At 34.9% G+C, this 25,590-nt stretch overlaps 1 long non-coding RNA gene across 1 annotated transcript; it reads right to left on the bottom strand.

Moving 5' to 3' along the window:
- Nucleotides 1–20,679: 20,679 nt before the first annotated feature.
- Nucleotides 20,680–25,347, bottom strand: LOC134240976 (uncharacterized). The gene is made up of 2 exons (XR_009986549.1): nt 25,259–25,347; nt 20,680–21,165 (listed from the first exon to the last, which is right to left on the bottom strand). It is a non-coding gene; the product is annotated as an uncharacterized LOC134240976 (long non-coding RNA).
- Nucleotides 25,348–25,590: the final 243 nt, after the last annotated feature.

Genomic DNA, 25,590 nt, shown 5'->3' with positions numbered 1-25,590 from the left:
GAAATAACAGTGACCCGCAAAGGGAGACCATCCATCCTCGCAGACTAAAGTTACAAAAAAATTGATTTGGTTGATTTCCAAACTTCAACAAATCACAATTTAAAAACAAATTGTTAACAAAAGCTACTTTCATGATTAAAATAATAAAAATTCTAAAAAATGACATATATCTTTAGATCAATATGAGTATAATTAAGAACCTTTACACTTATAGGATAGGTAATACTCGTAAGTAGCGAGATTTCGTCAGTCAGTTTTAATTTGACATAAATCAAATCAAAACAAAAACCTTAATTCATCTATTTAAAATTTGTTATTCATACTGTTTGTGTTGCATTGTTTATATACTGGTACTTTCTAAGTTGTAATTGCGTTTAATTGAAAATCAGCAATTGTCCATGATTGGCCATATTACCCAGAATACCCCAATTTTCCTGTTTGTTTGCTTTATATTAAAATTAAATTGTACCGTTTTCTTAAAAACTGTATTTAGAAAACACTAAAACATACAAATCAAAACAGATAACATTAATCTGAACAATCCTGTTCCTGCGAATAAACGTAGTTTCATAACTTTGAAGTGTTGGAGCGTGACATTTGGTATTTGGTAAATAAACATGGCGCTGAAGAAGTTGCCGATCCCGTTAGTATAAAGATCCTTAGTACATGTATATTATTAAAGATATAACTCTTACTCATTAATTAATTAAAATGAATTAAAGAAACATAAGCTATACCATTAGTTTCTTCTTTTTAGAAAGAAATACAAGAAAAAAACATAAAACAACATTGCGGTTATATACCCTTAATATACAAAAAAGAAAATACCTTTAAGTCTTGCCCAGTATTGCGACTGGTCATTAGTTGTGTTGTGAGTAGGAACGGTTGTTAAATTTAAGCTGAGGTAAATTAAAATAAGTCGACACGATCGCAGCTCCTCATCATACAAAATGCTCGCACACTCGGACGAGTAAATTAAACAAAATATAACACACGAAGGACGAGTAGTTTCCTCAATATTTGTCAAAATGTACTGTGTGTTTTTTGGTGTCGAGCCATCGAACAAGGAATCTCGTCCTAAAATAGTTTCCTTATACGTTGAAGTTAATTGGTAAGGTCTTCCAACATGTAGTATATAGAGTTGAAGAATGCAAACCAAGGAAGCAAATCCCTGCATTTTCCACCTTAGGAAACTGTCAATCCATTTGAACTCTGGGGTAATTTAATACCTTTTTGTCTTTAAAAAAGGTGATTTTTTTTATCTAATATGTTTTGCAGCTCTTCTCATAGTCATATCCCTCTGATCAAAAATAATAATAAAAAAAAGAATAGACATCTTGACAGCTATGTGAAATATTATTTGAAGTACCATTGAAATGTTAAGTAATACATGCTATTTTTAAAAGTCGATAAACTTCATGCCAGTCAAATTACCTACTTGCGGAAACTAACATTCATGATTGTCTGTTTGCCATGCATTATCGTTACAAATTTACTGAAATTTTAAAAGCTAATGTGTTTTCTAAATCGTTACTGTACCTTATTCAAGGAGTTCAAGGCGTATTCTCGATCGCAGCAAGGGTCGAACTATTTGAGGCTGTGTTTAAAAGTGTAAATCGGGATGTGAGACGTGATAGGTAGCTCTACTGGTCAGAGACTAGAAGAGCTTTGGCGATAGCTATGCGTCCGGCCGCCCGTCTGTCTGTTTTTATTTTGTTGAATGATGTTGCCATGGTAACTTAAATTGGAAATACTCTCAAGTTTTATTATAAAAGCTACTCCAACTGTTGTAGTCTTATTGCAGTATCTTCCCACAAAAAGAGACTTAATCAAGGATCATTATTAATATTTATTGCTGTTGTAAAGTTTCAAGTTCCAAGCTACTTTTCTTTTCCTTTGTTATAAGTACAGACCAGTAGAGCATCAGTCTCGACAGAGACTTCTGGTTTTTATTAGTTCCGTAAACTAATTCTAAATGTATAAAATCATGAGAAAAATATTTTTGAAACTTGCTTAAAAATAAGCATTTATTGTTTTATTATGTTTCAATTCTATTATCCTTTATTGTGAAATAAAAAGATTATTTTTACGATAAGTACTACAAAGCCTGGGAGTGTGTAAGATAATGAAGGGAAGTCGTCATGAATTTTCGGATAATAGTGATGTGTTGAAAGTGCATGATGAACAAAAATTGAAACGTTGTTAAACGAGTAAAATTGTTTTTAATATGCTACAGCGAGTGACCCACGGATAATTTTTTCCCACATTTTGCACCGCGCCTTGCAGCATAGCCTACTCTGTAGAGTCATAGGCATTATAACGTGACAAGAGATACATGTACATGTACAGGGTTCATTGTACATGTATCAGCACGTGGTTCATGTTGAGAGGCCTACATCTTTATTTTAATGACAGTAAATTCTTATCATTATGTTCCCCAAACGAAGTTGGGGAACATATTGTTTTTACTCTGTTTTTTATTATTATTAAGGTCTTTCGTCTTCACGGAAGACCTTATAGTGATTCTACTGTTTCTTATTAAGGTCTTCCGTCTTCACGGAAGACCTTATAGTGATTCTACTGTTTCTTATTATTATTAAGGTCTTCCGTTTCAGTCGGAAGACCTTATAGTGATTCTACTGTTTTTTCTTATTATTATTATTATTATTTTTTTCCCCAAATCTTGTCGGCAAGATTTCTCAGAGATGGCTGGACAGATTTTCGTGAAATTTTCAGGGATGATAGAGAACTAAAATACGCCCAGGCGTTTTTTTCATTTTTTCAAAATTCACTTCCGGTCGTCAGATTTGTCCGATTTCCGCTTTTTTCAAAATAATTTTGTCTAAGTCATATCTCAGAAACGGTAGGAGATAAAGAATCCAAACTTATATGAGTAATAGATCTTAATAAGTAGGCATGTCCATTTGGGTTAAGATCATCCGCCGTCACTTCCGGTCGTCACAGGAAGTGATCTAAGAAATCGAAAATTTCAACTTCTCTTTCATGAAACCTTTTTAGCACCACGTTATAGCATCTTATTTGTAGTTTCGAAATATATCAGTCCCACCGGAAACAAAAACGACAACTTCCGGTTATAAGAGAAAAACTACATAATTTGAGTATTTTTCTTTCCTATAAATATTTTTTATAGATAAAGTATTTGTAATGATTTTTGGATATGTTATCTAGACTGCAAGTATCTACAGTAACGTCAAATATCTTTGTAAAATTCACTTCCGGTCGCGTGATTTCCTGTCCTCAAAATGAGAAGTTATCATAGCTAGATCTCGTAAACGGTAAGAGATGAAGACACTAAACTTATGGGAATGATAGATCTTGATGAGTAAATAATTTCATTTGGGATTAGATCGTTCGCCGTCACTTCCGGTTGTCACAGGAAGTGATCAAAGAAATCGAAAATTTCAACTTATCTTTTATGAAACCCTTTCTGGCGTCACATTATTGCATCTTATTTGTTGTTTTGAAGTATGTCAGTCCCACCGGAAGCAAAAACGACAACTTCCGGTTATAAGAGAAAAACTACATAATTTGAGTTTTTTTTCTTTCCCATAAATATTGTTTATAGATAAAGTATTTTTAATGATTTTTGGATATGTTATTCAGACTGCAACTGTCTATAGTAACATCAAATATCTTTGTAAAATTCACTTCCGGTGGCGTGATTTCCTGTCCCAAAAATGGGAAGTTATCATAGCTAGATCTTGTATACGGTAAAAGATTAAGACACCAAACTTACAGGAGTGATAGATCTTGATGAGCAGGCAAATACATTTGGGTTAACATTGTCCGCCGTCACTTACAGTTGTCACAGGAAGTGAACAAATAAATCAAAAATTTAATTTTTTATGGAATTTTTCTTAGTAATACATTATAGCATCTTATTTGTAGTTATGAAATATGTCAGTACCACTGGAAACAAAAACGACTACTTCCGATTATGAGAGAAAAACAGCATAAATTTAGTTTCGTGCTATCCCATTAATATTTTTTTTTTATAAAAAGAGCATGATTTTAGGACATGTTATTCAGACTGAAATGTCTAGAGTAACCTCAAATATATTTTCAAAAATTTACTTCCGGTCACGTGATTTCTTATCCTCAAAGTGAGAAGATAACATTATGAGATCTCCTAAACTGTAACAGATCAAAACACTAAACTTATATGAATAATAAACCAAGAAGATTGGGCAATAGATATAGGGTAAAGTGCGTTCGCCGTCACTTCCGGTCGTCACAGAAAGTGATAAAAGAAATTGAAAATGATTTTGTAAATGTTATTAGGACTATAATTGTCTAAAGTAACGTCGAGAATCGAAACTTATTAAGTTACACCTCCGGCCGTTTGTTTTCCTGAAATCATTAAAAATATTATATGCCTTTTTAACATAGATAAAAGCTCATTCATGTAGATAAACAGAGGAGAACGGAAGACCTTCTTTGTTGCTGTAGCAACAAGAGATTCTAGTTATTATTATTATTCTTATTTTTTAGACAAATTTTGTGCACGCGATATCTCGAGAACTACTCATCGGTTTTTCATCAAACTTTAAGGGATGATGCGCTCTTATATGCCATTGATAATTTTGGAAGAATTTTGGAACAACTCTCTTTTGGTGCCAAGTTATGGCCATTTTCCTGATTTTAAAATGAAATTTTGTCAGTTCGAGATCTAAAGAACTACTAAAGATATGAACTGGAGACTTATTGGAGAGCATAGGGCATGACTTCTAGATATGCGGAATGTCCTTTTCGTGCGTCGTCAGTACTTCCGGTCGCTACCGGAAGCGAATTAAAAAAAATCAAATTTTCAACTTTTTTGTTTTTCATTATTTTTCTTTGATTTTTACAGGGTTAATAGAGACTCTTAAATGAATGCGGAATGTGTGATTTGTTTTAGAATTAAAGAACCCAATCTCCAGAAATTCGCATTTAAAGATTTGAAGCGGTGTTCCCGATGGCGTAATGGTTAGCTCGTTGGATTTTCACGCGGGCGACCCGGGTTCGATCCCCCGTGGGACTGATATTTTTTTACGACTTTTTCATCTAGATTTTTCGTTCTTTATTTCAGAATCGGACGGAAGACCTCTCGTTGCTCGCAACGAGATCGTTTCTAGTTATTATTATTATTCTTATTTTTTAGACAAATTTTGTGCACGCGATATCTCGAGAACTATTCATCGGTTTTTCATCAAACTTTCAGGAATGATGCGCTCTTATATGCCATTGTTAATTTTGGAAGAATTTTGGAACAACTCGCTTTTGGTGCCAAGTTATGGCCATTTTCCTGATTTTAAAATGAAATTTTGTCAGTTCGAGATCTAAAGAACTACTAAAGATATGAACTGGAGACTTCTTGGAGAACATAGGGCATGACTTCTAAATATGCGGAATGTCCTTTTCGTGTGTCGTCACTACTTCCGGTCGCTACCGGAAGCGAATTAAAAAAATCAAAATTTTCAACTTTTTTGTTTTTCATTATTTTTCTTTGATTTTTATAGGGTTAATAGAGACTCTTAAATGAATGCGAAATGTGTAATTTGTTTTAGGATTAAAGAAGCCAATCTCGAGAAATTCGCATTTAAAAATTTGAAGCGGTGTTCCCGATGGCGTAATGGCTAGCGCGTTGGATTTTCACGCGGGCGACCCGGGTTCGATCCCCCGCGTGACCGATATTTTTTTACGACTTTTTCATCTAGATTTTTAGTTTTTTATTTCAGAATCGGACGGAAGACCTCTCGTTGCTTGCAACGAGATCGTTTCTAGTTAGGGTCTTCCGTCTCCAACGGAAGACCCTTCTATTATTCTATTGTTTCTTTTTCACTTTTATTATTATTCTTTTTTTTTCTTTACAATTTTTTTGCAGAAGATTTCTCGAAGATGGCTCGACCGATTTTGTTCAAATTTTCAGAGATTATGTGTTTCTATCTGAAGTTTGTACCCCCGAATCAATTTTGAAAAATTCACTTCCGGTCGGAAGTTATCGCCCTTTCATTGATTTTTAGAGGGTCTCTTTGTCCTTGAGTAATCTCAAAAACGACATTAGCTAGAGAGCTGAAATTTTCAGCGATGATAGACGACACATTGCTGAATTGCGCATTGGATTTAGAATTTTTCAGAAAGGTCTAATATGGAAGCTCGGTAGGGGTCAAAATCTAGAACACGAATCATGAGTGAATTTTCGAGACATTTTGTATCATATCTTTTAAAGTATAATTATTTTGTTAAGACATACTGAACAATATTTGTGGGGAATGCCAGGATCTTCAATATGATTCCATGAAAAAAGTGCTGACTCATCATATTAAGGTCAAAAAGGGGCCAAAAGTCTTTGATCGATAACTCTTTACCAGGCAATATTTTGTGATACATTGCTGAAGCAAAAATGTTTATCTCAACAATCTTCAGCTATATATTATGATTTTCATGTAGTATGGTACATAATTAGGGGCCACAAGGGGCCAGAATGCCAAATCTTTGACGCTTTATATCTCGAAAATGAGAAATATTTTGATAAGTATTATTGAACAAAAGATGTTCAAAATAACGTTCTAAACAATGTGCAACCTTTCATTTTTCTCTTAACGTTCCCATTAGGGAGTTGAAGGGTTAGCCCCTAAATATTTCTTTTGCAAACAACTCGAAAACGAAAAGGAATCTCTGAATAGTTGTTGAACAAAAAGTGTTCAAAATCATAAGAGCTTTAAGACAAAATCCAGAAAAAGGGGCTGGGCACTCAAATTAGGGGCTGAGAGGGGCCAAAAGTCTTTAATCGATAACTCTTTATCAGTTAATATTTTGTAATACATTACTGAAGCAAAGATGTTTATCTCAACCATTTACAACTATATATTATGATTTTTATGTAGTATGGTACATAATTAGGGGCCACAAGGGGCCAGAATGCTCAATCTTTGACGCTTTATATCTCGAAAGAGAGAAATATTTTGATAAATTATATTGAACAAAAGATGTTCAAAATAATGTTCTGAACAATATGCAACCTTTCATTTTTCGCTAAACGTCCCCGTTAGGGAGTTAAAGGGTTGGCCCCTAAATATTTCTTTTGCAAATGACTCGAAAACGAAAAAGAATCTCTGAATAGTTGTTGAACAAAAAGTGTTCAAAATCATAAGAACTTTAAGACGAAATCAAGAAAAAGGGGCTGGGCACTCAAATTAGGGGCCAAGAGGGGCCAAACGTCTTTAATCGATAACTCTTTATCAGTAAATATTTTGTAATACATTACTGAAGCAAAGATGTTTATCTCAACCATTTACAACTATATATTATGATTTTTATGTCGTATGGTACATAATTAGGGGCCACAAGGGGCCAGAATGCACAATCTTTGACGCTTTATATCTCGAAAGAGAGAAATATTTTGATAAGTAGTATAGAATAAAAGATGTTCAAAATCATGTTCTGAACAATATGCAACCTTTCATTTTGCGCTAAACGTCCCCATTAAGGAGTTGAAGGGCTGGCCCCTAAATATTTCTTTTGCAAATAACTCGAAAACGAAAAGGAATCTCTAAATAGTTGTTGAACAAAAAGTGTTCAAAATCATGAGAGGTTTAAGATAAAACCCAGAAAAAAGGGCTGGACACTCAAATGAAGGGCCGAGAGGGGCCAAAAGTCTTTAATCAATACCTCTTTAGCAAGCAATATATTGATATACATTACTGAAGCAAAAATGTTAATCTAAAAAATCTACAACTGTATATTATTATTTTAATGTCGTATATTACATAATTAGGGGTCACATGGGGCCAAAAGGCTAAATCTTCGACGCATCATATCTCAAAAGTGGGAAATATTTTGATATGTAATATTGTACAAAAGATGTTCAGAATCATGTTCTGAACAATATGCAACCTTTTATTTTTCGTTAAACGTCCCCATTAAGGAGTTGAAGGGTTGGTCCCTAAATATTTCTTTTACAAATAACTCGAAAACGAAAAAGAATCTCTGAAAAGTTGTTGAACAAAAAGTGTTCAAAATCATAAGAACTTTAAGACGAAATCAAGAAAAAGGGGCTGGGCACTCAAATTAGGGGCCAAGAGGGGCCAAACGTCTTTAATCGATAACTCTTTATCAGTAAATATTTTGTAATACATTACTGAAGCAAAGATGTTTATCTCAACCATTTACAACTATATATTATGATTTTTATGTCGTATGGTACATAATTAGGGGCCACAAGGGGCCAGAATGCACAATCTTTGACGCTTTATATCTCGAAAGAGAGAAATATTTTGATAAGTAGTATAGAATAAAAGATGTTCAAAATCATGTTCTGAACAATATGCAACCTTTCATTTTGCGCTAAACGTCCCCATTAAGGAGTTGAAGGGCTGGCCCCTAAATATTTCTTTTGCAAATAACTCGAAAACGAAACGGAATCTCTAAATAGTTGTTGAACAAAAAGTATTCAAAATCATGAGAGGTTTAAGATAAAATCCAGAAAAAGGGGCTGGACACTCAAATTAAGGGCCGAGAGGGGCCAAAAGTATTTAATCGATAACTCTTTAGCAAGCAATATATTGATATACATTACTGAAGCAAAAATGTTAATCTAAAAAATCTACAACTGTATATTATTATTTTAATGTCGTATATTACATAATTAGGGGTCACATGGGGCCAAAAGGCTAAATCTTCGACGCATCATATCTCAAAAGTGGGAAATATTTTGATCAGTAATATTGAACAAAAGATGTTCAAAATAATGTTCTGAGCAATATGCAACCTTTCATTTTTTGCTAAACGTCCCCATTAAGGAGTTGAAGGGTTGGTCCCTAAATATTTCTTTTACAAATAACTCGAAAACGAAAAAGAATCTCTGAAAAGTTGTTGAACAAAAAGTGATAAAAATCCTTAAAGCGTTAAGATGATATGAATAAAACGGGCTGATTCCTAAAATTAGGGACCGTGAGGGGCCAAAGGCCGATTTTTTAAAAATCTTTAATGTTCAATGTCTTTTAGCAGATTATGGAAAATCATTATTTTAGAATGACAATCTCAATCTAAATCTTATCTCATCTCATCAAGAATCGGACGGAAGACCCACTCGTTGCTCGCAACGAGATCGTATCTAGTTATTCTTATTTTTCTTCCTGGGAAAATTTTGTCCGCGAGTGATCTTGTAAACTACACATCAGACTAAGGTGAAATGTTTTTAGGGTCAGTAGACATGTAATGTAGATTTGCGGAACGAAGGTCATTTTGCGCGCACGTGCTTGCAAAAGCGCGCACGTGCAACATGATAAATGACCGATTACATTGATATAGATGTAACTTTTTAAATTTTTGATGAAATGCTTTAGAACTCATAATATAAGGATACATTAGAAGTACAGACAATATGACATTGTCAAAATAGCAAGATCTCACGCGCATGCACGTGCGCTGCACTCTGATTGGCTGAAACAAAAATCTCAATATCTTTTTTGTCTTTTGACGAAATGCCTTGAAATTTTGATTATAGCCATGCATTAGGATATCCTACAATATGATATATAGCAATTATCATGAAAACACGTGCATGCACGTGCGCTGCAATCTGATTGGCTTAAACTTTAAATAGCTATAACTCATTTGTATTTCAACCAAAGACGATGGGATTTGAAATATAGATAGATATTATGAACTACTACAAGAAGGTATGGTCACCATGCACATGGATACACGTGCATGTACGTGCGCTGCAATCTGATTGGCTGAAACTTTAAACAGCTATAACTCCCTTGGTCTCCAACCAAACAGGTTGGGATTTGGAACATAGATAGATATAATGGACTACTACAAGAAAGGTATGGTCACCATGCACATGCGCACGTGCGTGTACGTGCGCTGCAATCTAATTGGCTGAAACTTTTAACAGGTATAACGCCCTTGGTTTTCAACCATATGGGGTGGGATTTAGAACATAGATAGATGTAATGATCTTCTACAAGAAGGTATGGTCACCGTGCTCATGTATGCACGTGCGTGCACGTGAAATGAACAAAATCAAAAATACACTTGAATGAGCGTATTTTTATTACTTTTTGATTAAATACTTTAATTTTTAGTTTATTAAAATAAATGGATTGTGTAGACAAAATGATATGGTCATTACGCACAGGCATTCGCATGCGCACGCATGCAATGCTAAAATTTGAATGAACTTCGTACACTTCCAGGTAAATGTTAAAGTCTCAAAAACATAGAGTTTGTCTTATTTAATGAAGCTTACAGGTAATATGGCACAAAAAGAGAGTTGGGGAGCGTTTGGGGAACATCTGTAACGGTCCCCGTTACAATTAGCACTAGTTTATTATTGACTTTATTACATCGATGAATTTATATAAAAATTACTATTTACTTCAGCTTTGAGTATTGCGTACTTTCCTTGCACTGGATGCTTTTGAAATTGTGAAAGTGCTTTTCGAAATGCTAAATTTTGATTGCGGCCGATTTGTCTTGCGTCGATCTTACTTGTTCTATCTTGACAGTGAAGTGAACTGTTAAGACTATATCAGGAAACAGGCGTTATAGCGAGCGTCGCGAAGCTCGTAACTGCGAGCTTTAACGATAACGCCTTGGCTTCTGACTTCTGCACATGCATTCCATAGATTTTTTTTCGCAGTAGTTTTGACCCACAATGCATCGCTTCGTGCACAAACGCTAAAGCAACGTTCTCGCGAGAATAACGACAAAAGTTAAACGGATAATAAACTTGCCTTGGTTTTAATGAATTTTTCTGTTTATTGCAGAAAATAGTCATAAATTGCTGATTGAAATCAGCCTTGTTCAGGCTTCGAATTCAAAAAGCAACAAACGACGTCAAGTGACGTCAGAGTCTTAAACGCACCGAATGTCACGTGGTTTGAAGAGTACGATGTAAATGAAATGCGCTCGCCCTAACGGTCGCACCGTCAACATACTAGTTTGAATCTGAATATGGTACAAGGAGAATGTTCTTTTGAATGAGACCGTTCAAACTGAGGTTCCGTACCTTTTTTAATTGTCTACTTTAAATTAAGGTTTTTCCATCATCCTATATCATAGGATTTACGAGAAAAAATGTTGATTTAAATTCATATACAGAAAAATCCATACAGGCATTACATAACCCCTAAACAGTAGCTCGTCATATTTATCCAATAATTCCCTTGTTTATTTATTTTTTTCTTGCTTGAAAAAAAATCGTATTTATCTTTCATAGATCAGCATGTTCAGCTCAAATGATTCTTTACATTTACGTTTTTGTGAAAGCATGTATCTTAACTACAGCGAGAGAGAAAAGCTTGATTGATCAACATCACTTTTTGCATACACGATTTCTCGGGTCGCAGACCATGAATCTAAATCCCGATATCGAAGACTATTCCTGATATCACGGTGTGGCGCTAACCAAACAAAAAATCTTTAAATGCAGACGTCAAAGAAACCAGTAAACGTTGGGTATCCTGAACAGAAGGAATAGAAAATTGAAATATAAAGTCTTTTGGAAGAGTTCAATCGAATACATTAGCTTATCTCAAACAATAAATGATATTGAATGCGAATATTTAGTTGATGTTCGAAAATGGACACTTTCTGAATATTTTTGTTATGAAGAAGGAAAGTTTTTTTTTAATTTGATACAGATGATCATTTGATCAATATTATCCTGAGTTTGTGGATCATTTGATCAATGTTATCCTGAGTTTGTGGGCGTGGCTTATAGAAAAGTGTCGGTTATGTACCCACTTTTAACAAAAGGAAAACACAGCTAATTATGGTACAATGAATCATGTTATAAGTAGCCAATATATTTCACTAAACTTCTCTGCAAATTTACTTTATATTGTTAGAGAGACATGGTTATATCTTCATTTTTTATATGCTGATTTATATATCCCTATTAAGAATAAGCGTATGTCATGCAAAATTTGACTCTCCTTATATTTCAATTGGCTGACTTTTAATGCACAATGATGAGCCAGGTCCTAAGGTAATTGGAAACTATCATTATCTATAATAATATTAACCACATGTATTAAATGCAAAATATGTCAGATAAAGCCAAAATTATACTATAGTATAGTACATTCACGAAGCAGGGTTGTTGAATGATCTTCACACAATCTGTAGCGTTTCAAAACATTAATCTAGCATGCATAGAACAAAAATAAGCTGTGACGCGACCTTTCAATGATGAGTCGCAGTAAATCTAATGGAACATATATTGTTAACTATTGGTATCAATTGTAAATTTCAATTGCAATGGCATACATACCAAACGTAATTATTTATGATCACTTTGTATGATAAAATAGCCATGGGTAGGAGAGCTTCAAGCGGACTTCGGACTCGTACTTCAACTGCCTTTCCCTTTTTAGCTTTCCTGATCAAAGTTTGTCCGTTGTCTGTCGTTGTTGTTGTTGTTTTCGTTGTCGTCGTAAACTTTTTAAATTTTCATCTTCTTCTCAAGAACCACTGGACCAATTTCAACCAATCTTGCTACAAAGTATCCTTGGGTAAAGGGCTAAGTTTGTTCAAATGAAGGGCCACGCCTTTGAAATAGAGAAACATTAATGTCTTTTTTAAAAAAATCTTCTCAAGAACCACTGGGCCAGAAAAGATGAAACTCATATGGAATCATCCTCAGGTTGTATAGATTCAAGTTTGTTCAAAGCATTACCCCTGGGGGTAGGATGGGGCCAAAATGGCCGATCAAAGTTTTACATAGGTATATATAGGAAAAATCTTTCAAAATCGTCTCAAGAACCATTGAGACAGGAAAAATGAAACTCGTGAAATTATCCTCAGGTAGTGTAGATTCAAGTTTGTTCAATTCATGTCCCCCAGGGGTAGGGTGGGGCCAAACTGACTGATCAAAGCTTTACATAGAAATGTAAAGGGAAAACTTTTAAAATCTTCTTTTCAAGTACATCAAAGCCATGATTAGTGATTTTATATGGAATCATCCGCAGGTACATGTAGTGTAGATTCTAGTTTGTCAAATCATGACCCCCGGGGGAAGGGTGGGGCCACAATGGCTGATCAAAGTTTAACATAAGAATATATAGGAAAAATCTTAAAAATCTTTTTCTCAAGAACCACTGGGCCAGGAAAGATGAAACTTATATGAAATTATCCTAGGGAAGTGTACATTGTAAATTCAAGTTTATTCAAATCATGACCCCTAGGGGTAGGATGGGGCCAAAATGGCTGATCAAAGTTTTACATAAGAATGTAAAGGGAAATCTTTAAAATTCACCTTCTCGAGTTCTTCAAAGCCATCATTAGTGATACAGCAAAACTCGTTTATAACCAAGTCGTTGGGACCTTTGAAATTACTTCGCTATATCCGTAATTCGTTATAACCGTAAAAGAAATTCGTTAAATTTATATAGCTGGGGATCCAAAATGACTTCGCTATATCCGTGAATTCACAATATCCGTGTTCATACTAAAGGAGTTTTACTGTATTTATATAGAATCATCCGCAAGTAGTGTAGATTCTAGTTTGTTCAAATCATAACCTCCAGGGATTGGGGGGGGGGAATGGGGATCCAAGTTTTACATTAAAATATATTTCAAAAATTATTCTTAAAAATAGTAAAGCCATGACTAGTGATACTAGTATTTATATGAAAGGATTCTCAGGTAGTGTAGAATTAGATTTGTTCAAATCATAACCCCAGGGTTAGGTTTGGGCCACAATGGTGGATCAAAGTTTTACATAGAAAAATATAGGGGAAAATCCCAAGAACAGAAAAGCTATGTTTGTGTTGAAGATTTAAGTTTGTTCAAATCATGGCCCTTTGGGGAAAGGAGGGAAAAAATGGGTAATCAAATTTAAATTTAAATTTGTACGAAGAAATAATCTTTTATCAACTTAAAAGCAAAGTCATATGCTGTATGGATACGAAGGCATTCTCAAATAATATTAAAAGTCAAGCCCCCCCCCCCCGCCCCAGTAAACTTTCAGTTCTGATCTGATATGTGCTTTTTCCTAGCCGATGTGCTCAGGTGAGCGATGTGGCCCGTTGGCCTCTTGTTAATCTTCACCTTGTGGTAGCAATCACTTTCTTATTACTCTTTCTGTGCTTTTCTGACTTAAGAGCGTGCTTTAGTGTCGCGGATTACGGCGTTGATCGTTACATCGAGGGTTCGAATATCATGCACTGAGGGATTGTTCTTAAAGCTGACATGAATTCTTAAATACGCAACATTTTCATCTATGTACGACTTGTTTCATACCAACTATAGCCGTGTTCCGCCATATTTCTTTCAGATACCTTGTCTCATTGTAACGATGTATATACCCCAATGCGCTCGTTACACTTGAATGGTTTTTTGGATTGGGTATCGACTTGTGCACATCTCCGATGGTAAAGCATATGAGAACACATGAGGTGATCAAGACATTTCAAAAACAAAATAAACAACATAATAATCATATTTTTGAATGATTATTGATTTGAATCAAACGAAAAAAATGCAAGTTTGGAAGAGAAATTTAGATGCATGAGTACGTATTTTTACAGTGCGCCAGTTTATGCAGAATAAACTTGAAATGAAAAGCAGTAAAATTTGCAAACACATTTTGAAATTATATCATTAGAATGGAACAAAACAACCAACGTCTTTGATTTGCAGGTCCTATGCAATTGATGCATATCGAGAAAACGCCTCGAACGCTGTAAACGTACCCATATCTGGTAATAAGGTTACTGCATCGGTTCGAAGATGTCCACAAGTCAAGTGAAATATACCCTAAATTCCATTTATTGAAATATGCATCACAAAAAAGAAATAAACTCCATAAAAGCTCAATAGTAAACACACTGTCAACACACTCATTACTCCGTACACACTAGCACGACGATACACTTAGTCCGTGCTGATCAGATTTTGGTCAGGGAAAATATCAAAAATGGAAAGAGAAGTTATTTGGTATTTGCGCGGCTGAAAGGGGGGAGGGGATATTATAACTGATGTTCATAAGCTATCATTGTGAATTGTTTATCTACATGTAGTTTTAATATACATTCTAGACAAAGTCATGTATATAGTCTGCAGTTGGTTTGCGTCGCAAAATTCATTTGTCAATTATAACTGATTATTTTAGTACTAATCTCAAATCTAAACAAAGTAATTTGATGTAAGGCTATAATTTACTTCAAATCTTAAAAGCAATTAACCAGAATACAAATTTTTATTATGTGTACATTTATACATTCTTTAACACATACACACACGGAGAAAGGCCATCCCCTGCTCAGATTGACATTTAGGCATTTGATTTTTTGGACGGTGGGAGGGGGGGGGGGGCATACAAAAATAATTGACATGACCGTTATTTAAATATTTTTGGAAGACAGACATGTCTGCCGAATTCAGTTTTGAGATTGTTTTAAAATGTGTCACTCCGACCACAAAGTATGTGCATTTTGAGGAATGTAACTGTTTTATAATTATGTTGTTACAGGAAATATTTCGAGATTTCAGTATCCCTGCCTGATAGTCTAGGTATTTTTTATATATATATATATATATATAAATAATTTCTGTAGGTGAATTTGGGAGATAATTTTAAAAGCTAGGGTAGGGATACTTGACCTGGTTGAATACGGATAATTATTATTTATTCTTTTGTATATTGAACTCTCTCTCTCTCTCTGTCTGTCTGTAACCATCCGTTGGGGCAATGATAGGTATAAAATCCTACGCACTTTGTGCTGTACCATTTATTATGCTTTAGGACAGATCAAGGATTTTTTTCAGGCGGGATGTCGAAACTTCATAAATTGAATAATAATTTTACTTTGGACAGGAAATTAACCCAAACGCCCAAATTGAAAGAGAAACTAGACGTACATGTATTATGAGCAATGAAGTCACTAAATGATACCCCCTGCCTCCCATGGTTATAATGGCAAAGTCTATATTTCGCTAAACTCATATGTGTCAGATCAAAAAGTAAAATAGGAGGTGCATAATGGTAATCTGTAATAAACTTAAGATTCTTTGAAAGTTTCATTAAATTTCTCTAAGTGGTGTAAGAGGATTTGCGGATAAGAGATGGGTACCCCAAAGCGTAACAGACAGACGAACGGACATAACGATTACCTCTAACTTTTCAGGCGGGGGATATAATAATATAAATCACAGGAATGGGAACATTGGGAACTTTCTCGAATACCTTCTCAAACGTATGTGTCGAACTTGGACAACAGACAAGAGAATTTTTAAAAAGATAGTTTTAGGTAAAATGTGGAATTCTCAAGAGGAGTTTACTCTCTCTTCCTATATGCTTTTTCTAATAATCATTACTTATTTATGTCTAGAAATTTAATTCACATTAAATTCTATTTTCATTATCATTGTACCAAAGAATCAAACTCGTTTATTATACCCCACGCGTGAGGTATAATGTTTTCGACCCGTCAGTCAGTCTTTTTTTTTTTTTGTTTTTGTTTTTTTTTTGGTCAGCGCAACTTCTCATAAACCACTGTACAGAGCTTTGTCGAACTTTGCAGATATTTATAGGAGACAATGTGTGTGTAGATTTGCATATCACCAGGAAATTCCGAATTCTTTATTTTTCGGGAATTTCCTCACTTTTACATTTAGATTTTGGCCATATCTTGAATATAGAGGTGAGCAGTTTGTCAGCGCAACTCCTCATAAACCGCTGCACACAATTTCGTCAAACTTTGCAGATATTTAGGACACGATGTGTATAGATGTGCATATTACAAGGAAATTACGATTCCTTTATTTTTTTCTGGGAATTTCAGCACTACTTCGACTTTTGGGGGAGCGTGGGGTATGTGAACGTGCTCACTTTTTCTTTCATAGTGCATAAAATTATAGATAACTTTAAATCTAATTATATTAGGTCTAATAAAGCCAATACACAATATTTATTTGATAATAATTGATCATAAAGAAATCCAATCTGTTTCAGACGTTTTTCTTACATTTTTTTTATGAGAGTGTTATGCATGTTTTATTACCCCCCCCCCCCCCCATATCACGGGAAAATATCTTCAAAAGGTGAATGATTCGTAATAATGCCTGCTTTTTTTAATGAATTTGATGAAGTTAAACCATGTACTTAATCGTAAATTTTATTTACAACATGTACAGACAAGAGTAATGTTTATTTTTGAAAAATTACTTGCATTTTTTTTCAATCAACCCCACTGAGCTTTCAACCTTTGATATTTTCCCTGACCAAATAAAATGATCGGCATGGGCCACGTGTGTCCAAGCATCTTTTACTGTTGAGTTAGCAATGGATTACATGACTTCTGAGATGCATTTTTCAATAAAAGTAAAATAGGATAATTCTTCCGACATGTGCACATCCCTGTAACGATAGCAGTAGTCAGGTAAATGTTTTTATCACTGCGTTTGACGCGTTTTCTCGACCTGCATGGGTGTTTGATGTACATGTATGTATTCCGTGTTAGTTTATTTTCTATATTGCAGCAAATGCATTCAAAAATAATTTAATTCTCGGTATAGTTCTATTTTTTGTTGAATTTTTACTTTTCAAACATGTATTTGGTCAGTTTATGGACTTCTAAAAACTTTGTTATCGGAGATGTGTACATGTCGACAGTCAGGCTAGAAAATCACTCAAGTAAAGCAATCGTACAAGGCTATATATAGCAGGTACAGGTGACCAAAAATTTTCAATTAAATATGGCGGAATCGAAGAAATATGGCGGACAAAGGCGTACAGGAATGTAGTTAGTCGTACAAAGATGAAAACTGATGCCTTTTAAAGAGTTCATGTCAGCTTTAACAATATAGACCCGTGTCGCAGAAAGTGCTGGCACGAAAGGATCCCTCACTGTTCATTTGCCCCGAGTGCCGAGTATATTAGGTCAAAATGTTTACAAAGTGGTGGCGTCTCCATATGAGTAAAAAATTCTGCAAAGAGCCGCTTAACAACATATTTAAAAAAACATCTATGTCTTACTGCCAGTACACAGTACACTAGTGCTTGGGCTTGCTCAGCGTCGCGCCATATCGCGTAAATTATAAGAAGTTAACATGTAGACAGGGACATTCTTCGGAAGAAATTGCGAACGATTTTTCAGGAATTCACAGAAATAAACATGTTTATGGAAAAAATGCCATTGGTATGTACATTTTAAATTTCTCTTTCTCAATTTGATCCATAAATTTATATCAATATTCTATTGTTTAAATCGGTAGTACATATAGCCTATACCCCCTTCCAAAATCACAGTGTTGCATGTTCATACCAATTAGATATTGACATTTTATAGTGCAGTTTGCAGTACATGTATACGTATAAATCGTTTAATAATAGCAATAAAGACAGTTTTATTGTTCATTGTAAATATGAATGTAAAAGCAATGTATAGTCCTTTCAGTAAAACCTTACTTTTTTTGATGAGTTCTTTACATTTTCAGTTTATTTAGACAATTAAATTCACGAATTTGTCTTTTTTGGTCAAATCACACTTAAAGAACATGGAACGGTTGGTTTCAAAATAAATCAGGCCCTGTATTTTTCTGAGATATGGAAGTGGTTTTCAAAAAATGCTCTTTCTGAAATTTGAAATTTCATGTCGTTAAGACATTCAAATCGTTTTCCCAATATGACCTTCTAAATGCTTACTACACAATATATTCATGGGTGTCGGAAGCGAATTGAAGCTGGGGGGGGGGGGGGCACTAAACCAACCACAAACCAGAAGTCTCTGTCGAGACTGTAGCTCTACTGGTATGTACTTATCAATAACCATTGCACTATTTTATGTATCTTTGTGTAGTCTACTTGTGTGCCAACTTATTTTGAAATCAAACTAGAACTGTAGAAGGAGTAGCGTTTTTAAGGAATTTCACAGAAAATTCTATTTTTAGTAACCATGGTAACACCGTTCATCGAAATCAGAAACCAATGCACTATTCTATGTATCTTAGTGTAGTCTACTTGTGTGCCAAGTTATACTGATATCAGACCAAAACTGTAGAAGGAGTAGCGTTTTTAAAGAATTTCACAGAAAGTTCTATTTTTAGTAACCATGGCAACATCGTTCATCGAAATTAAAAACCGATGCACTATTCTATGTATCTTAGTGTAGTCTACTTATGTGCCAAGTTATATTGAAATCAGACCAAAACTGTAGAAGAAGTAGCGTTTTTAAGGAATTTCACAGAAAATTCTATTTTTAGTAACCATGGTAACACCGTTCATCGAAATCAAAAACCGATGCACTATTCTATGTATCTTAGTGTAGTCTACTACTGTGCCAAGTTATATTGAAATCAGACCAAAACTGTGGAAGGAGTAGCGTTTTAAAGGAATTTCACAGAAAATTCTATTTATAGTAACCATGGCAACACCGTTCATCGAAATTAAAAACCGATGCACTATTCTATGTATCTTAGTGTAGCCTACTTTTGTGCTAAGTTATATTGAAATCAGACCAAAACTGTAGAAGGAGTAGCGTTTTAAAGGAATTTCACAGAAAATTCTATTTTTAGTAACCATGGCAACACCGTTCATCGAAATCAAAAACCGATGCACTATTCTATGTATCTTAGTGTAGTCTACTACTGTGCCAAGTTATATTGAAATCAGACCAAAACTGTGGAAGGAGTAGCATTTTAAAGGAATTTCACAGAAAATTCTATTTTTAGTAACCATGGCAACACCATTCATGGAAATCAAAAACCGATGCACTATTCTATGTATCTTAGTGTAGTCTACTTGTGTGCCAAAGTATATTGAAATCAGACCAAAACTGTGGAAGGAGTAGCGTTTTAAAGGAATTTCACAGAAAATTCTATTTTTAGTAACCATGGTAACACCGTTCATCGAAATTAAAAACCCATGCACTATTCTATGTATCTTAGTGTAGTCTACTTGTGTGCCAAGTTATATTGAAATCAGACTAAAATTGTAGGAGGAGTAGCGTTTTGAAAAATTGTTTACAGACAGACGGACAGACAGACAGACAGACGGACGGACGCCGGACGCATTACTATCGCATAAGCTCTTCTGGTCTCTGACCAGTAGAGCTAAAAAAGGTAAATCCGAATTTTCATGCCTATATTATGCCTATATAATATTTCTATTTTTGCAAAATAAAGTGTGCCCCCCCCCCCACCCCCGGTTCCGACGCCTATGATATCTTAATATTAAGGTTGGCGACGACTTGGGGCTTTCTAAAGGAAAGTAACAACAAAAATGACTTTTAGAGGCCTTTCTGCATTAAAAATGTTCCAAACTAATGACGTCATATTTTCAGAATGGTTCTCTTTAATGCCATATTCTTGAATGATTTATCATTTGCACCTATTTAACTTGTATTGAAGCCAATTTCATAACTTTTACGAACATTAAATTTTTAGGGCACAATAAAGTCTAAACTGTACCTTCTTAATTTAATGTTTACATTCTACAAAAAATTTTTCCCTTTGCCTAAGGTACAGAGAAACTGCGTGTAAAACTAGTCCGTGACTATTCTTTTTTTCGAAAAATGAACAATTTTGCGCCTTCAACAACTTTCTCTTTGCAATCCTTCACGTTCTGATTCTGGAAAACATGAAAATTGTTATTACCGGCGACTTCCTACAACTTCATGTTACATCCCGTCTTAAATACGCCGGAGGCTATTAAACGTAACAAACTTGTTATATGAACAATTTAACTATAACATAAATAAAACTCTCAAAAGAAAACCACCTGTTACATATCATTAACATTCTCTTTGTTTCAGAATAAATCTTGAAAAGAAATTCATGTATCTTTTAAGTCTGTGTACAGGAATAAGTTCCAAAACACCCACATTCACAATTCATGTCAGTGCCCCCATAAGAAATCGTAAATGTTGCAAAGGGTGGTAACTCCTCCCAAGTGACGGGATTTCTACACAAGATACAATTATCTCTACAAGTCAGTTTGAGTCCTGTCCTTGGACAGTATACGGAACCATCACATCGACAGAAACATGACCGAGCACGACATCTAGAAAGCTGAACATCAAACCGAGTCAGTGGGCTGTGCGTTTCACCGCTGTATTCACAATTCCGACAGACTTTGACAGTGCCCGTGGTTGACAAAATCTGGATACAAAATACCAGACGTATACCGGTAGATATAGTAGTACAATCAAGCTGAAATAATGCAAAAAATGCTTGTTGTAAATTAAAAAAAATATACTCTTTATTCTCTAAAATACTCAATTCTTCAATTCGATCGGCGATAATATTTTTGTCGAAATTGAATATATAAATATGCAATTTATTGCTAAAACGCGGAACGGAAAACGGAACGGAAAGCGGAACGGAACGGAAAACGGAAAACGGAAAATATCGTTTGAGATTAAATCATTTAAAATATATTAATTTCTCAGAAACGATATATTTTATACATATTTAATCCCTCCATGATCAATACAAGTTTAATTAGTCATTTTAAGTCTCTTACGAAAAGCGCTGACAAAGTAATGACATAGCTCATATTTCTTTCAATATTATTTTCTTACACTTACTGACTACTATTAATTTAACAGACAGAAAGTGTTGGAGGTTTCTATGATCCTTTTAATAGTATAAAGGGTATGTCTGGAAAACAGTTGAGGGGATATTTGTTATCTTTAAAAATCATGGTAATTGGTAAAAAGAAAATAAAATGTAAAAAAAAAATCTTCTAAATAAGATTACTATTAGAGCATCCCTTTCCCACAAGCCCGGATAACACTTCGATTGTAGAACTGGTTTTTAAAATTTTATGCAAGTTAGAGTCGCTTCCTATCAATTAAAATCTTGGATAGATGGAGTTGTAAATCTTTACTGTAGTGAAATTAATATATCGTCCATACGTTTAATTAAGTTATTAAAGCGTTTTACTTTGTTGGGGGAGTGGGGATGAATGACACAGTAAAACGTGTTTCCTTATGTTGCAGCTATTCATATTTTAATTTCTCAATATGCATGCATATCATATCCCACTCATGGATTTAAAGGGGAGAAAGACCCCCCGTCCTTTTTGTGACCAATATATATGTGTGACTGAGGGAACCTACTCCGACCCCAAACTGCCCCCTCCCCATTTCAAGATTCCCGGATTCGCCAGAGCATGCGGCATAATCTGTATACCAGTATGTCAAAACTAGTTCTTTTTTGTCTTTACCGATACACGTATTTATACATCCTACTAGTCTTTTTCCTTCCGTCTTTTTCAATACAAGATTTTTTATTTATAAATAAGTATTCTCTAAAAAATGATTTGAACGAAACGTTTGACAGATGGATACTACTGTAGACATAGGCGTCGGAACCGGGGGGGGGGTGGGGGGGGGCTTTTTTTCGAAATATATACTTAGTATAGACATTGAACATTGTCATTGTAGGTTTAGCCCCCCCCCCCCCACACACACACACTTTCCTCAGACACGTCGCAGTGTAGTTTAAAAATGGTGAAAGTGGTGGTGTTTGGAAAAAATTTTGGTACTGAAGTTCGAACCCCCCTCCCCCAACGAAATAGGATTTTCGTGTTTGGGACATTTTCCTTTTTTTTGCTTGTCAGGTTTTTTTGAAGGTATAATTTTTTTTTTTAGACTTAGCCCCCCTCCACTTTCAATCTGCTTCAGACGCCAGTGGTAGATCACAATTTTCGCGAGACTGTCATTGATTCTTTGTAAGCGAGACATAATTTTCACGAATAGTTGTTATTCCTCTATATAATCGGAAGGAATACTTTTATACGCGAGAATTTAATTTTGGCGAACGCATTGACTCGCGTAATTACGCAAAAATAACAAGAGACCCATGGGCCACATCGCTCACTTGACCACTGTGGGTAGGAAAAAGTAGAAATTGGTTTATTATTGAAAAGTTTGAAACCAAAAGTAAACCCATGACCAGTTATGGTTTTGCTATTCTTGAGAAGATGATTTTTAAGGAATATTCCTATATATTTCAATGTAAAACTTTGGTCGACCATTGTGGCCCCGCCCTACCCCCGGGGGTCATGATTTGAACAAACTTGAACCGACACTACCTGAGGATGCTTCCATATAAATATGATCAATTATGGCTTTGTCGTTCTTGACAAGAAGATTTTTAAAGAATTTTCCTATATATTTCTAAGTGAAACTTTGGTCGGCCATTGTGGCCCCGCCCTACCCCCGGGGGTCATGATTTGTACAAACTATAATCTACACTACATGAGGATGCTTCCGTATAAATATGATCGATAATGGCTAAATGTTATTCTTGAGCAGAAGATTTTAAAAGAATTTTCCTATATATTTCGATGGAAAATTTTGGTCGGCCATTGTGGCCCCGCCCTACCCCCAGGGGTCATGATTTGAACAAATTTGAACCGACACTACCGGTGGATGCTTCCATGTAAAGATGATCAATTATTGCTTTGTTATTCTTGAGAAGAAGATTTTTAAAGAATTTTCCTATATATTTCTATGTAAAACTTTGGTTGGCCACTGACTGGCCACGCCCCACCCTCGGGGGTCATGATTTGAACAAACTTGAATCTACACTACCCGAGGATGTTTCCCCATAAGTTTCATCTTTCCTGGCACAGTGGTTCTTGAGAAGAAGATTTTTAAAACATACCACCAAATTTTCACTAATTCCCAATTATCTCCCCTTGAATAAGGGGGTGGCCCTTTATTTGAACAAACATGAATCCCTTTTACTCAAGGATGCTTTTTGACCAGTTTGGTTGAAATTGACCCAGCGGTTCTTGAGAAGTCGAAAATGTGGAAAGTTTACAGACAGACAGACAGAGAGACGGACGCCGGACAAAATGTGATCAGAAAGGCTCAGGTGAGCTAAAAAGTAATTTACAGTAGTTAGTACATCTAAATCACAGTATGCATTTTATTGACCATCGCATGTACATGTTATGAGAGGAGCATAATTCAGAAATATATCATATTTTACGTTAATTTTTCATTAAATATGACTTTTATGTCATGAATATTGCTTTTTATTTCTGATTCATATCGAATTAAGGTTCTTTGCTTGACATTTATTTTCCGTTTTCCGTTCCGTTCCGCTTTCCGTTCCGTTTTCCGTTCTGCGTTTTAGCAACACCCCAATTTATTAACTCTTCCACACTTTTCTTTTTTCCTTAAATAATTTGAAATGTTCAACATTTCCTTGGTCTGATCTATATCATTTTCTCAAAACAATATATTTTGTAAATTGTGCATAGACAAGCTGATTAAAGGATAGAAGCGCATGCGCATATCTGGATCGAGGTTGGGTGGGTGCGGAATTATTACATGTAAATGTATCTACTTCAGAAAAATGTCAAATCGATATAAAGATTTGAATACTTATTCCTTATTTTTTTATAGCTTATTCTAAAAATATGTACAGAAGATTCTTTTTGTATAAAATATTTGTCGCACTTTAATAATGACTTCATGAGAAAGTTTTTTCACACGCCAGAAGGCACCTGTTTTTCATATGTTCAATAACCGTCACAAAAGCTAAGTCGGTAGAGCTTTCGATCCCTGTTTTGGAAGGTCGTGAGTTCGAATCTAGACCGCAAGAGACCCAAGTCGATAATGAATAGGTAGCAACTGTTTCTCCCCATGCTCTCGGAACGTTGAAGTGAACTTTGCGGGTCCTTTGGATGAGACCTTCAACCCCGAAATGCCTTGTCAAGGCAGGCTTTCGCACGATCAAGATTCCGAACAGCTCAATGGCCATCAGTGCCGAGGAAAGGTCAAAATTTTAAGCCGTTTTTTGGTTTATCGAGACGTCTCTATATGAGTGAAATATACTCGAATTGTACGTAAATCAACGTACATTCAATTAATCATAATTATGCTCAATACTTTCATTAGATCGGGGTAAAAACATTTTAAGAAGTACGGAATCCTCCGGGATTCGATCTTAGAATCTCTCACATGCTAAGAGAAAATTATACCCCTTGACCAATGCAGTGCCTTAAAAGAAATCCCTTCTAATTAAATGGAAGGAGTGGGCCACTTGTTTATATTCCCGTTCACGTTCGATATTGCTGAAATTTATACAACACGTCAAATCAACCAAGAAATATAAATCCCCGCTTGCAGGAGGTAGAAAAAATGGATTCAACCGCTTTTAATCAGAAGAGGGCAAACAAACAAACAGTCAAACAAACAGTTAAACAGTTAAAACCACTTTTAAATATTCTGATAACTAAAAATATAAATTGTTTAATTCTTCTAAGGTATTGAAATATACATACCATTGTGGGTACAAGTCCGTTGTTATGACATGATGTATTAACTTTATTAGAATTTAATACAGCTCACAACTGCCTGTTATAATCATCCGTGTTTACGAAGGTTCGTGAAATGTCAAAACAGTTTTCAGTGTGCATGGGATATATAATGGGCGATGATAAATTTTATTGTCTGCAACAGTGTAATAGTATAAAAGTAGGTTAAGTAATTTGTTTTGAAGATTTCCGTTTATACGCTGTGGTCTATATAAATCCCGGATTTTCTCTATCCGAACATGTTACACGGAAGACAACTCAATAGTTGGAGGGTAATATTTGCAATACTGGAGCGACTA

The sequence above is a fragment of the Saccostrea cucullata genome, unplaced genomic scaffold, assembly GCF_032062105.1.
Source record: "Saccostrea cucullata isolate Sc308-1 unplaced genomic scaffold, CSIRO_AGI_Scuc_v1 ctg3793, whole genome shotgun sequence".
Lineage (NCBI taxonomy): Eukaryota > Metazoa > Mollusca > Bivalvia > Ostreida > Ostreidae > Saccostrea > Saccostrea cuccullata.
This window is presented reverse-complemented; position numbering and strand designations above follow the sequence as displayed.